The sequence below is a fragment of the Ranitomeya imitator genome, chromosome 4 (genome assembly GCF_032444005.1).
Source record: "Ranitomeya imitator isolate aRanImi1 chromosome 4, aRanImi1.pri, whole genome shotgun sequence".
In the NCBI taxonomy this organism is placed as follows: domain Eukaryota; kingdom Metazoa; phylum Chordata; class Amphibia; order Anura; family Dendrobatidae; genus Ranitomeya; species Ranitomeya imitator.
Window position 1 is genome coordinate 430,442,205 of NC_091285.1, and position 13,313 is coordinate 430,455,517.

Here is a 13,313-nt window from a genome sequence, read left to right on the forward strand (position 1 = left end):
CTTGGTTCTAGCATCGATTTCTGATCAATAGTATCTTGAATCTTTTGTACATTTACAACGAGATTATCCATTGAGGAGCACAGAGCCTGAATATCCATGTCCACAGCTGTGTCCTGAAGCACTCTAATGTCTAGGGGAAAAAAAAGACTGAAGACAGAGCTAAGAAAAAAAAATGATGTCAGGATTTCTTTTTTCCCTCTATTGGAAATCATAGGAGGGCTCCTTGTACTGTTATGGCTGGCAATCAGGCAACACAGCGTGCAGTAATCAGCGCACATACAGAGATCTGGCAATAACCAAAAACAATAGGACGAGCTCTGAGACGTGGAATCTCTGTAGACTGCAGTACCTGATCTATCCTCACACAACTATAAGCAGCAGTGGATTGCGCCTATCAACTACCTATGCAACTCGGCACTGCCTGAGGAGCTGACTAGCCTGAAGATAGAAATTCAAGCCTGACTTACCTCAGAGAAATACCCCAAAGGAATAGGCAGCCCCCCACATATAATGACTGTTAGCAAGATGAAAAGACAAACGTAGGAATGAAATAGATTCAGCAAAGTGAGGCCCGATATTCTAGACAGAGCGAGGATAGCAAAGAGAACTATGCAGTCTACAAAAAACCCTAAAACGAAAACCACGCAAAGGGGCAAAAAGACCCACCGTGCCGAACTAACAGCACGGCGGTGCACCCCTTTGCTTCTCAGAGCTTCCAGCAAAAGTTAATAGCAAGCTGGACAGAAAAAACAGAAAACAAACTAGAAGCACTTATCTAGCAGAGCAGCAGGCCCAAGGAAAGATGCAGTAGCTCAGATCCAACACTGGAACATTGACAAGGAGCAAGGAAGACAGACTCAGGTGGAGCTAAATAGCAAGGCAGCCAACGAGCTCACCAAAACACCTGAGGGAGGAAGCCCAGAGACTGCAATACCACTTGTGACCACAGAAGTGAACTCAGCCACAGAATTCACAACAGCTCTCCAAACGCAACATGGCGTTCCATCTCAATTCCTGTCAATTTTGCATTGAAAAGTCAAACGGTGCTCCTTCCCTTCCGAGCTCTCCCATGCGCCCAAACAGTGGTTTACCCCCACATATGGGGTATCATCGTACTCAGGAAAAATTATACAAAAACTTTTTGGTTCGAAAATTTCTTCTCTTACCATTGGGAAAATAAAAAATTGGGGGCGAAAAGATAATTTTTGTGAAAAAAAATGATTTTTTATTTTTACGGTTCTGCATTATAAACTTCTGTAAAGCACTTGGTGGGTCAAAGTGCTCACCACACCTCTAGATAAGTTCCTTAGGGGCTAACATATTCATTTGTGAGAAATATCACAAAGGAAAAAAGAAGTGAAGAAAAGGGGATAATATTTAAAAAGTATAATATTTATTAACAATAATTAAAACAGTACAACAATGTACATGAAATGGTGGGGTAAATGAAAACAGAAGGGGGGGGGGGGGGGGTTTAAACGACCAGACAAAAGTAGGGGGAGACGAACCTGCTACATACCACCAGGGGTCCAAGTATAATACATTAGAACCCCGAGTATCACATGTGATGTAATTTTGTGGTGATACAATCATATATGTACAAGGCGGCAGAGAAAGGCGCACAGTATTAATATAAATGTCCCCTGGAAATAAATCAGTGTATTACCAATGTAAAGGAATATCCTATGAAGATATTTACTGACACGGCGAGTCTGTAATTATATCCAGCAGTGCATATTGCTAACAGACTGGAAAGTGACTCCCTATAAATGTCAGACAAGGAGAAGTTCCTAACGAAAAAAGGGGAAGGAGAAAATCCTGCAAAATGGTAGAGTAGATCAATTAACTGGGGTATAGATGGAAATGCAGAGGTGCCTACTGCAAATGGTGGAGAGCAGGTGCGGATCCCCGGCGCCCGACAAGCGCTGTTTCGCCGTAGCTTCTTCCAGTGGGGGCGAGGACAAGTTAGGAAGGTATAGAGGGTGTTTAAATAGAGGACGCGGTGTGATGCCGGTTCCGGGGGTGTCACAGGAAGCATTGTGGCTGCGCACGCTGAAGCGCCGTCCCACCTTGCTAAAGGGACTTCCAGGATTGCGCACCGTGACACGCAGTGGAACGCACTGCGGTCACGAGGGTCGGCGCCTCCCGGAAGTCAGAGGTGGGATGCGGACACTGCGCGTGCGCAGTATAGCCTCTGGACAGGCGGAGCGCGGCACAAAGGAGCAAGGATGGAACAGAGATGGAGCAGGCGCACTGGGGTAAATGACAAAAGCTAAGTACGTCAGCGATCACAGGGTAGAGATGCGATTCCCTTTAGCAAGGTGGGACGGCGCTTCAGCGCGCACAGCCACAATGCTTCCTGTGACACCCCCGGAACCGGCATCACACCGCGTCCTCTATTTAAACACCCTCTATACCTTCCTAACTTGTCCTCGCCCCCACTGGAAGAAGCTACGGCGAAACAGCGCTTGTCGGGCGCCGGGGATCCGCACCTGCTCTCCACCATTTGCGGTAGGCACCTCTGCATTTCCATCTATACCCCAGGTAATTGATCTACTCTACCATTTTGCAGGATTTTCTCCTTCCCCTTTTTTCGTTAGGAACTTCTCCTTGTCTGACATTTATAGGGAGTCACTTTCCAGTCTGTTAGCAATATGCACTGCTGGATATAATTACAGACTCGCCGTGTCAGTAAATATCTTCATAGGATATTCCTTTACATTGGTAATACACTGATTTATTTCCAGGGGACATTTATATTAATACTGTGTGCCTTTCTCTGCCGCCTTGTACATATATGATTGTATCACCACAAAATTACATCACATGTGATACTCGGGGTTCTAATGTATTATACTTGGACCCCTGGTGGTATGTAGCAGGTTCGTCTCCCTCTACTTTTGTCTGGTGGTTTAAACCCCCCCCCTTCTGTTTTCATTTACCCCACCGTTTCATGTACATTGTTGTACAGTTTTAATTATTGTTAATAAATATTATACTTTTTAAATATTATCCCCTTTTCTTCACTTCTTTTTTCCTTTGTGATATTTCTCACAAATATGTTAGCTATTGAATGTTTGAAGTGACTTCAGCCTGTCTGAATTTGGACTATGGGAATCAAGTTCCTTAGGGGGTCTACTTTCCAAAATGGTGTCACTTGTGGGGGGTTTCAATGTTTAGGCACATCAGTGGCTCTCCAAACGCAACATGGCGTCCCATCTGAATTCCAGTCAATTTTGCATTGAAATGTCAAATGGCGCTCCTTCGCTTCCGAGCTCTGTCATGCACCAAAACAGTGGTTTACCTCCACTTATGGGGTATCGGCGTACTCAGGACAAATTGTCCAACAACGTTTGGGGTCCATTTTCTCCTGTAACCCTTGGTAAAATAAAACAAATTGGAGCTGAAGTAATTTTTTTGTGAAAAAAAGTTAAATGTTAATTTTTATTTAAACATTCCAAAAATTCCTGTGAAACACCTGAAGGGTTAATAAACTTCTTGAATGTGGTTTTGAGCACCTTGAGGGGTGCAGCTTTTAGAATGGTGTCACACTTGGGTATTTTCTATCATATAGACCCCTCAAAATGACTTCAAATGAGATGTGGTCCCTAAAATAAAATGGTGTTGTTAAAAAGGAGAAATTGCTGGTCAACTTTTAACCCTTATAACTCCCTAACAAAAAAAATTTTGGTTCCAAAATTGTGCTGATGTAAAGTAGACATGTGGGAAATGTTACTTATTAAGTATTTTGTGTGACATATCTCTGTGATTTAATTGCATAAAAATTCAAAGTTGGAAAATTGTGAAATTTTCAAAATTTTCGCCAAATTTCTGTTTTTTTTCACAAATAAACGCAGGTAATATCAAAGAAATTTTACCACTATCATGAAGTACAATATGTCACGAGAAAACAATGTCAGAATCACCGGGATCCGTTGAAGCGTTCCAAAGTTATAACCTCATAAAGGGACAGTGGTCAGAATTGTAAAAATTGGCCCGGTCCATAACGTGCAAACCACCCTTGGGGATAAAAGGGTTAAAATACTGTTCCTCAGAACAGTATAATCCAGAATGATAAAACATTCAAACATTGAATGCAAGTACATAGGTTGTTTAGAGGTGAAAAAACCCATGTGAGACAAGTAATCTGAAAAACAGAAAAAGAAACATAAAAAAAAAAAAAAATTTTTTTTTCTTCAAAAAATCTTTTTTTTTTAAATTCTACAAAAGATTCTACAAAAAACAAGAATAATCCAATCTCTCATTCAGTCCCAATGGACCTTGGGCATTTGCTTTAATAATCCATTTAGCTTCACGCCTTAAAAGGATTTTATTATGATCCCCCCCACTTGGTGGTAATTTAACCACTTCCAAGCCTGCAAAATGCAGGCAGCGAGGGTTACCATCATGTTTTTCTTGAATATGCTTAATGAATCTAGGGGAGCCTTTGCCCGTTGTGACTGAATGAAAATGTTCACAGAATCTAATGAAGACAGGTCTTATAGTCTTACCTATATAATAGAAGGAGCATGGAAAAAAATTATATACACCACATATTTGGTTTTACATGTTATCAAGTCTCTTACATGATGATATATAGAGCCAATTTGTAACGATTTACCTGTTTGATGATAAGAACAGAAATTACAATCCCCACAACGAAAATTGCCTTTTGGGGTATTAGTGGAAAGCCAGTTAGTATTACGTTGAGAAATACGGTGTTTCACTAACATATCAGTTAGATTAGTCGTCCGTCTATAAGAAAAACGTGGAGCGATTTCACCGCGTTTGTGCAAGACCCCATCTGAAGCCAAAACGTGCCAATGTTTACGTATAGACGAATAAATCGCCTGATCAAGAGAGGTATGTTCAAAACAAAAGTTAAAAATCCTTTGTGAACTGCCAGAAGCATTGAGGAGCGACCTGATTTCTTCCTCAACAAAGCAAATTGCGATATTTTTTTAACACGTTGTTCAGATGCATTCAACAAATTTTTTGGATAACCTCTAGCCTCAAACCGCGTTTTTAAATCGTCTAATTGCTGTTGAAACACACTTTCATCGTTATTTATTTTCCTTAGACGCAACATCTGGCTATAAGGCCAGTCTCACATGTCCAGATAATTCCGGTACCGGAAAAATCGGTACCGGAATTATCCGTGTCGGTGTGCCGGTGCGTTTCTGTGGCACATCAGTGTGGCACACGTGCGGCTGCCCGTGTGCCCACTGGGTACCACACGCACCGTGCCGGAGACAGCGCTAAAGTTTAGCGCTGTCCTCGGCATCGTGCTGAAGCCGCGATTCATATGTTCCCTGCAGCAGCATTTGCTGCAGGGAAGATATGAATATTAGTGTTTAAAATAAAGATCTATCTGCCAAACCGCCCTCCCACCCCCTGTGCGCCCCCCCCTGCTGTTCTGAAAATACTCACCTGGCTCCCTCGTTGGCTGTCGCTGCTTCCTCTCCTGGCCGCAGCTTCTCCTGTATGCGGTCACGTGGGGCCGCCGATTACAGTAATGAATATGCGGCTATGCGGCTCCGCCCCTATGGGAGGTGGAGCCCCATATTCATTACTGTAATCGGTGGCCCCACGTGACCGCATACAGGAGAAGATGCGGCCATGAGAGGAAGCAGCGCCAGCGAGGGAGCGAGCCGGGTGAGTATTTTCACAACAGCGGGGGGGGGGGCGCACAGGGGGTGTGAGGGCGGGGGGCAGATACATCTTTATTTTAAACACTATTATTCATATCTTCCCTGCAGCAAATGCTGCTGCAGGGAACATATGAATCGCGGCTTCAGCACCAGTGGGGGGGACAGCGCTTAATGTAGCGCTGTCTCCTGCACGGCACACGGACTGCACACGGACAATGTCCGTGTGCGGTACGTGTTTTACACGGACCCATTAAATGGGTCCATGTAATACGTGCGCTCCCACGAACACTGACATGTCTCCGTTTTTGGCACACGGAGACACAGTCCGCAAAAAATCAATGACATCTGAACAGATGCATTGATTTTTATGTGTCTACGTGTGTCAGTGGCTCCGGTACGTGAGGAAACTGTCACCTCACGTACCGGAGCCACTGACGTGTGAAACCGGCCTAAGGCAAACTTTTTTTCGTATAGTGCGGGTGGGCAGAATCATAATGTAACACTAAGTTGGAAGCTGTGGGTTTTCTATGGACTTTTGTTATAATAACATCATCTTTGACACTTATATCAATGTCTAGAAAATACAAATTGTTATATCCAAAATTAGAAGTAAAGCGCATATTTTCATCATTGATGTTGTTCAAATACGCCACAAATTTTTCAAAATCAGAAATATCACCATCCCAGATAACAAATATATCGTCCACATAATGTAAATAGCATTTTATATGCTTCAAGAAGGGATTCTTTATACCAGTAATAAACTTCTCCTCAAAGGCTGCCAAAAACAAATTGGCGAAAACGCATGCTACGGGCGTACCCATTGCGGTACCGACCACTTGTAGGTACCACTGAGCCAGAAATTTGAATGCGTTATGAGTTAATACAAAATCAAGCCCTTCTAATATAAAGGAAACGATTGCGGACGATTTATTTGAGTTATATAGAATTCTCTCTACCGCTGCTATACCAAGCTTGTGCGGGATTCTGGTGTATAGACTCTCTATATCAATAGAGGCTAGCGAAAAATTAGTTTGCCATTCAATTGACTGTAAAATCCTAAGAAAGTCGCCGGAATCGCGCACAAAAGAGGGAATTTGGGACAGCAGCGGTTTTAAACACCAATCTAAATACTGGGAGAGAGGTTCTGTGACAGAATTCAGACCTGACACGATCGGTCGTCCAGGAGGGTGTGAAATTGACTTGTGAATTTTTGGAATTGTATACCAATGAGGGATACAAGGAAATGAAGGAAATGAAGGAAACAATTTCTCACCTTCCTTTTGAGTCAACACTCCATTTTCCATTTTTTTTTTTGATGTTTCTTTTTCTGTTTTTCAGATTACTTGTCTCACATGGGTTTTATCACCTCTAAACAGCCTATGTATTTGCATTCAATGTCTGAATGTTTTGTCATTCTGGATTATACTGTTCTGAGGAACAGTTTTTTAAATGCACATTCTTCTTGTATGTTATGCTGACATCGCCGCATGTGTTTTTCATGATTTTTAATTGTATGCAAATGTGATTACATGTGTGTATTTAAAAGAACTGACTTACCATTCTCTGTATCTGGACCCGTAGAAGCGCATATTGCGTGAAACGGCCGTCGTCCTGCTTCATTTGCCTGCATAACCTGCACTTGTTTTACCCGTAATACCTTGTCCATGATCTTTATTATGCAATAAAGGACTAAGGTTGTTTTTTCACCAAGAAGTGGAGTGTTGCTGCCTTTTTCTTGTTTTATTGGACTCTGTATGCACCTTCTTCATAGCAAGCACCTCCAGCAAGGTGAAGGTTTCTGGAATGTGTCTGTGATTCAGAGCTCATTCATCCTTTATCAGTGAGTAGTACTAAGAGCGTTTTTTCTCAGTGCCATTCATATCTCTTTTTACTGATTGTCATAAATAGATCACAAAATCTTAATTACTTGTTAAGAAGTGTCCAATAGAGTATTTTTAGTTTCAACATGTATTTATTTTTCAAAGAAAAACCAATAAAATTTCACAACAAAATCCCACGCAGGGGAATATACATAAGTGTAATCAAATTCTAGATTAACCTTGAAAGTATTTAAACAATACAATTAAACACGCAGACAAAGACAGGTGGTTGAAAAAGACAAGAGGAAGGGGGGAGGAGTAAGAAATCCATTACTGCATCAGAGTATTATCAATGGTCGGGTATAAAGGGCGAGTCCAAGGAAGTCTATCTGACATTAAATTGGCCTCATAGTGATAGTGATAAGACTTGGTCAAGATTACTGCTAGAGTTCCTTTCGATCCACGGCCTCCATATTTGATAGTAAGGCTCCCATGAGTCATCTCTTGTAGCTTGTATTCGTTCACATAGCATGATGGTGTTCATTTTGTCAATTACTGAGGAAAGAGATAGGATAGTTGTTTTCCATTTCGTTGCAATGTGTAGCTTAATGGCGAGGAACAGCTGATTGACTAAATTATGGAGTTTGTTGGAGAAGCCCGGGTATCTGGCCCCCAGTAGGAACACCGTTGCATCTAACTGAATCGTCCCACCATAAAGCTCCTCTACAATAGATTTAATCCTTAAAGGGACACTGTCACCTGAATTTGGAGGGAACAATCTTCAGCCATGGAGGCGGGGTTTTGGGGTTTTTGATTCACCCTTTCCTTACCCGCTGGCTGCATGCTGGCTGCATGCTGGTTGCAATATTGGATTGAAGTTCATTCTCTGTCCTCCGTAGTACATGCCTGCACAAGGCAAGATTGCCTTGCGCAGGCTTGTACTATGGAGCACAGAGAATGAACTTCAATCCAATATTGCAGCCAGCATGCAGCCAGCGGGTAAGGAAAGCGTTAATCAAACACCCAAAAACCCCGCCTCCATGGCTGAAGATTGTTCCCTCCAAATTCAGGTGACAGTGTCCCTTTAACCAAAGGGCGGATACAATCGGGCAATCCCACCACGTGTGCTTCAAATCGCCCAGGGCTCCACACCCCCTGAAACACCGATCCGATAAATTTGGGTAGATGGCATGTAATTTGCTCGGAACCAAATATGTCCTATGTAGGAGCTTGATGGATGTTTCAACTGAAGAGGTTTGGAGACTACCCTTAGAGAGAGAGCAGCAACATTTTTGCCACTCCAATGGGGACATTATCTTATTAAAGTCTCTTTCCCATTGAATCATATATTTGAGTTTTACATCCTCTGATATTGCATTCAGGGTTGAGTATATTAAAGAGATAGCTCCCCTGCCCAGTGGGTCATTCAAACATATTTGCTCATAACCTGATGGGCGGTGGGTGACACCATGTCCTAAAATTTGTTCAGCAAAGTGAAAGATTTGGATGATACGCAATATTTCAGAGTTTGGTGGGGAGTACTTTTGGATGAACTCTTGTTTGGTGAGTAGAATGTTAAATGGCGAAGTAAGATGTTTAAGGGTAATTAAACCCCTAGATACCCACCAATGGAAAGGGCGAGGCTCCAACCCTGGTGGAAAAGCTGGATTATGAAAAATATGCGTCATTAAGGAAGTTTTGGATTGTAGGGAATGTTTAAATCTTTCCTTCCTCCATAACATCAGGGAATGTGCTGTGAATGGAGCTGATGTATGAAACCCTTTCGGAAGTCTCTGCAATGACCACATGAGGCCTGGTAGGGTGAATGGGGTCAGGAAGTGAGATTCGAGATTCACCCATCTGGGTGTGCTATGTTTGTCCGCGTTGGCACTTATTAGCTGAGCTAATTGGGCCGCTCTATAGTATAAAGTGAAGTTGGGCAGAGACATACCTCCTCGTCTTCTGTTAATAAACATGGTTTTTACTCTTATCCTAGGTCTTTTCCCCTGCCATATAAATTGAGAGATCATGTTATGGATATCTAGTAACGTTTTGGAAGGTAGAGGAATGGGCAAAGAGCGGAAAATATACAGAAATTGTGGTAAGGAAACCATCTTAATGGCGTGTAGTCTACCCAACCAGGATAAGGACATAGATGACCATCTGGTAAGGTCTGATTTGAGATTTCTAATTAAGGGGGCATAGTTCCATTTAAATAGAGTCGACCTATGGGAGCTTAGATTGATGCCGAGATAGGTTAAGTACTGCTCATTTCTGGTAAACTTAAATTGTGCTGTTATGTTGTTTTGTGTTTCGCCGGGGGTGTTAATGAACAAGGCTTCAGATTTGTCAACGTTAATCTTGAGGCCGCAGACCAGTTTAAATTCATGGAGGGCAACGAAAAGGTTTGGGAGTGTAATAGTGGGATTGACTATGGATAAAAGTAGGTCATCCGCAAAAAGGCTAGCCTTGTATTGATCGTCTCTGATTATAGGTCCATTAATGTTGGGGTTGGCTCTAATAGCTTCCGCCAGGGGCTCCATGGCTAGGGCAAATAATGTTGGGGATAGCGGGCATCCCTGCCTGGTACCACGTTGTATGTTAATAGGGGTAGGCTGGTTTGAGGGTAATTTCAGATAGGCCGTGGGGTGAACATACAGAAGTTTAAGGCAGGAGGTAATACTACTCGGGAAACCAAACTTAGCGAGGACTTCGAACAAGTATGACCATGATACTGAGTCAAAGGCCTTCTCTATATCGAGTGCTAGCAAGAGCAAGGATTGCTTGGAGTGATTAGCTGAGTGTATTAAATTAAGGTTCCTCCTGATATTGTCAGGGCCCTGTCTCTTGGAGATGAACCCTACCTGGTCCCGGTGGATTAGAATGGGCAGTATTTTATTTAGTCTGGCCATAATTATGGATGTGAAAATTTTTAAATCTATGTTTAGCAATGAGATAGGCCTATAGTTTTTAGGGTAGAGGTGATCCTTCTTCGGTTTTGGGATTACAGTTACGTGAGCGATGTAAAATTCAGGAGGCATTTGAGCTCCGTTTAGTAGAGCATTACAAAAGCTCTGCATATGAGGTATAAGTAGGCTGTCAAATTTTTTGTAGTACAGTGCCGTGAGCCCATCAGGCCCGGGAGCCTTGTTTTTTTAAAATTTTTAATCATTGCTTTAATTTCATCAGAGTTGATTGGTACTTGGAGATATGCTATGTCTGAGTCTGGGACTTTAGGTAGTGTCAAATCTTTGAGGAAGCTCTGGATGCGAGTCGGGGAAGGGGGCTGCGGGAGGGAGTATAGGTTTTGATAGTATTGCTGGAACGTTTTATATATTACATCTGGGTGGGCAGTAATACGGCCTGTAGGATCTTTAATGGATGGGATATTATTCAGAAGCTCTCTACTCCTAAGTTTACGGGCCAACATGCTGCTTGGTTTGTTAGCATATTTGTGAAAAGTAGATTTAGTCCATGTCAGGGCCCTTTCTGATCTATTTGTTAAAATGGAATTGAGTTGTAATTTAGTTTCACAAATTTTCTTGATTAGATAAAGTGAAGGGAGGTTTTGGTTTGCCTGTTCTAATTTTGAGAGTTTATTTTCTAATTGCAATTGTAGTTCAGACCTTTGCATTTTCCTGTTAGAGGCAATTTTGATCAGGGTCCCTGTTATAAATTTTTTGTGTGCCATCCATACAGTTCCCGGGGACACATCTGTGGTATTGTTAGTTTGGAAATATAGGTTTAGCTCATCCTTTATAGTAGATAAGACCGTTGGGTCTGTTAGTAGGGACTCTTTCAATCTCTACCTGAACAGCCTAGAAGTGGTAATGTTAAAGTTAAAAGCAGAAAAGACGGCATCATGGTCTGACCAAGATGATACTATATGTCGGGAGTATAGGATCGAGGGGAGTGTTTTGGAAGAGGTGAGGTGTAAGTCAATTCTGGAATAGGACTTTTGTGCGGGGGAGAAATATGTGTATCCCCTCTGAGGACCATTTAGCTCTCGCCAGATATCTGCCAAACAATTTACTTTCAGCATTTGTAGGATTTTTTTTCTGTCTGTTTTTGATATGTCTGCTCGATTCAGTGAACTGCTGTCAAGTGACGGGCTCAAAGTGCGATAAAAGTCGCCACACCATATAAGGTGATGATATGAGAGTGGAGCTAATTTTGATAAGATTAGACGTATGACCCGAGTCTGAGTGGTACTTGGCAAGTAGCTATTAACAATGCATATATTTAGACCCTGCAAGGTTCCCATCAGGATAATGAACCTGCCCTCAGGGTCTGAGTACGTGTTAATGGGTAGGAATGGAAGGCTGTTTTTAATTAGAATAGCCACACCCCTCGTTTTGCCGTCCCAGGTTGAAAGGAAGAATTTCGAATAATGTGTATCCAGGAATTTGGGGTGGGAAGAATTGGAAAAATGGGTTTCCTGAAGGCAGATTACATCTGGGTTGTGCTTCCGATAATCGAGGAAGGCCTTTTTACGTTTTAGAGGCGAGTTGAAGCCCCACACATTATGGGAGAGCACTCTACAAATGCTTAATTAAATGGACACTTCTAATAAGAGGCAAACCATCGCCCTCCACCCGACCTCGGCCCACAAATTCACCATCACAGCAATAATCTCTATGTGGAAACGAAAGGAAAGGGACAAACAGGGGAAAGACGTCGACACAAAACTGAACATAAGTTTTCCAAAGGGCATTGAGCCCGCAAGATGCGGCGATCTGGGGTCCCAGATTAAGAAGGACACCAAAATTTGCCGAGGTTGGGCAGCATGTTGCGACCCCGAGAACCTCAACCCTTGAATCATATAAGGTTGACTTAATAATAGGGGGAAGAGGGGAGAGGGGGGGGAGAAAAAGAGAAGGGAGAGGAAAGGGGGGGATAGGCGGGAGGGAATAGGGATAAGGGTGCTAGATAATATAATAGTAAATAGTTCAACTGTAAATAGACCGAGCGTTAACTGCTAGGTAGATGACCTAGTTTCAGAGCAGGCCAGAACCAACAACTGGCCCCACAACAGAACCCAAGGACACAAAAAACATTTTGAGGATGCCAAGTCCTGGGTTATGCGAGTCAAGTGACCTGAGTGTTTTGGCTTCTTGTTCTGGGAGTGTTCCTCCATTCCCTTACAGGCCTGGGTTTTCTCTGTGGGAGCGAGGATGTCTCTGAAGATAGTGTGATACCAGCCTTAATTAGGGCCTGAGTTCCTTCCTCTAGGGACCGGCAGGTATAGAGTTGGGATTTGAATGTGAAAATAATGGCAAATGGGAAGCCCCACCTGTATTTGACCTGGGCTTCTTGTAGAGAGGTCGTAATCGATCTGAGGGCCCTTCTCCTAGCCAGTGTGGTGGGTGCAATGTCTGCATAAATGTGCATAAATGTGAGTCTGGCAGGCCGGGTAAGATGGGATGGTTTCTAGCTGCCAGCAAGATCTGATCACGGGTCTCCTCATAGTGCATCTTTAGTATTACATCTCTGGGCATATCATTAGATCGTGGCTTGCCCAGTTCCCTGTGTATTCTTGTAATATGAAGAAGGGTCGGATCCAGGTCAGGTAGAAGGGACGTGAAGAGGGCTGCTGCTGTATCTTTAAGGGCAACAATATGTTCAGGAAGTCCTCTAATTCGTATGTTGCTCCTTATAGATCTATTCTCATAGTCCTCACATCTTAATTCTAGCTCAGTAATACGGTCAGTATGTAGCTTGAGAATCTCCTGATCCTCCTCTAGCGCATCTGAGACAGCCTCCATTTTTTCCTCCAGGTTGTTTGTGCGCTGCGCTAAATCTTGTAACTGGGATGAGATACCCTGCATAGCGGTGGTGA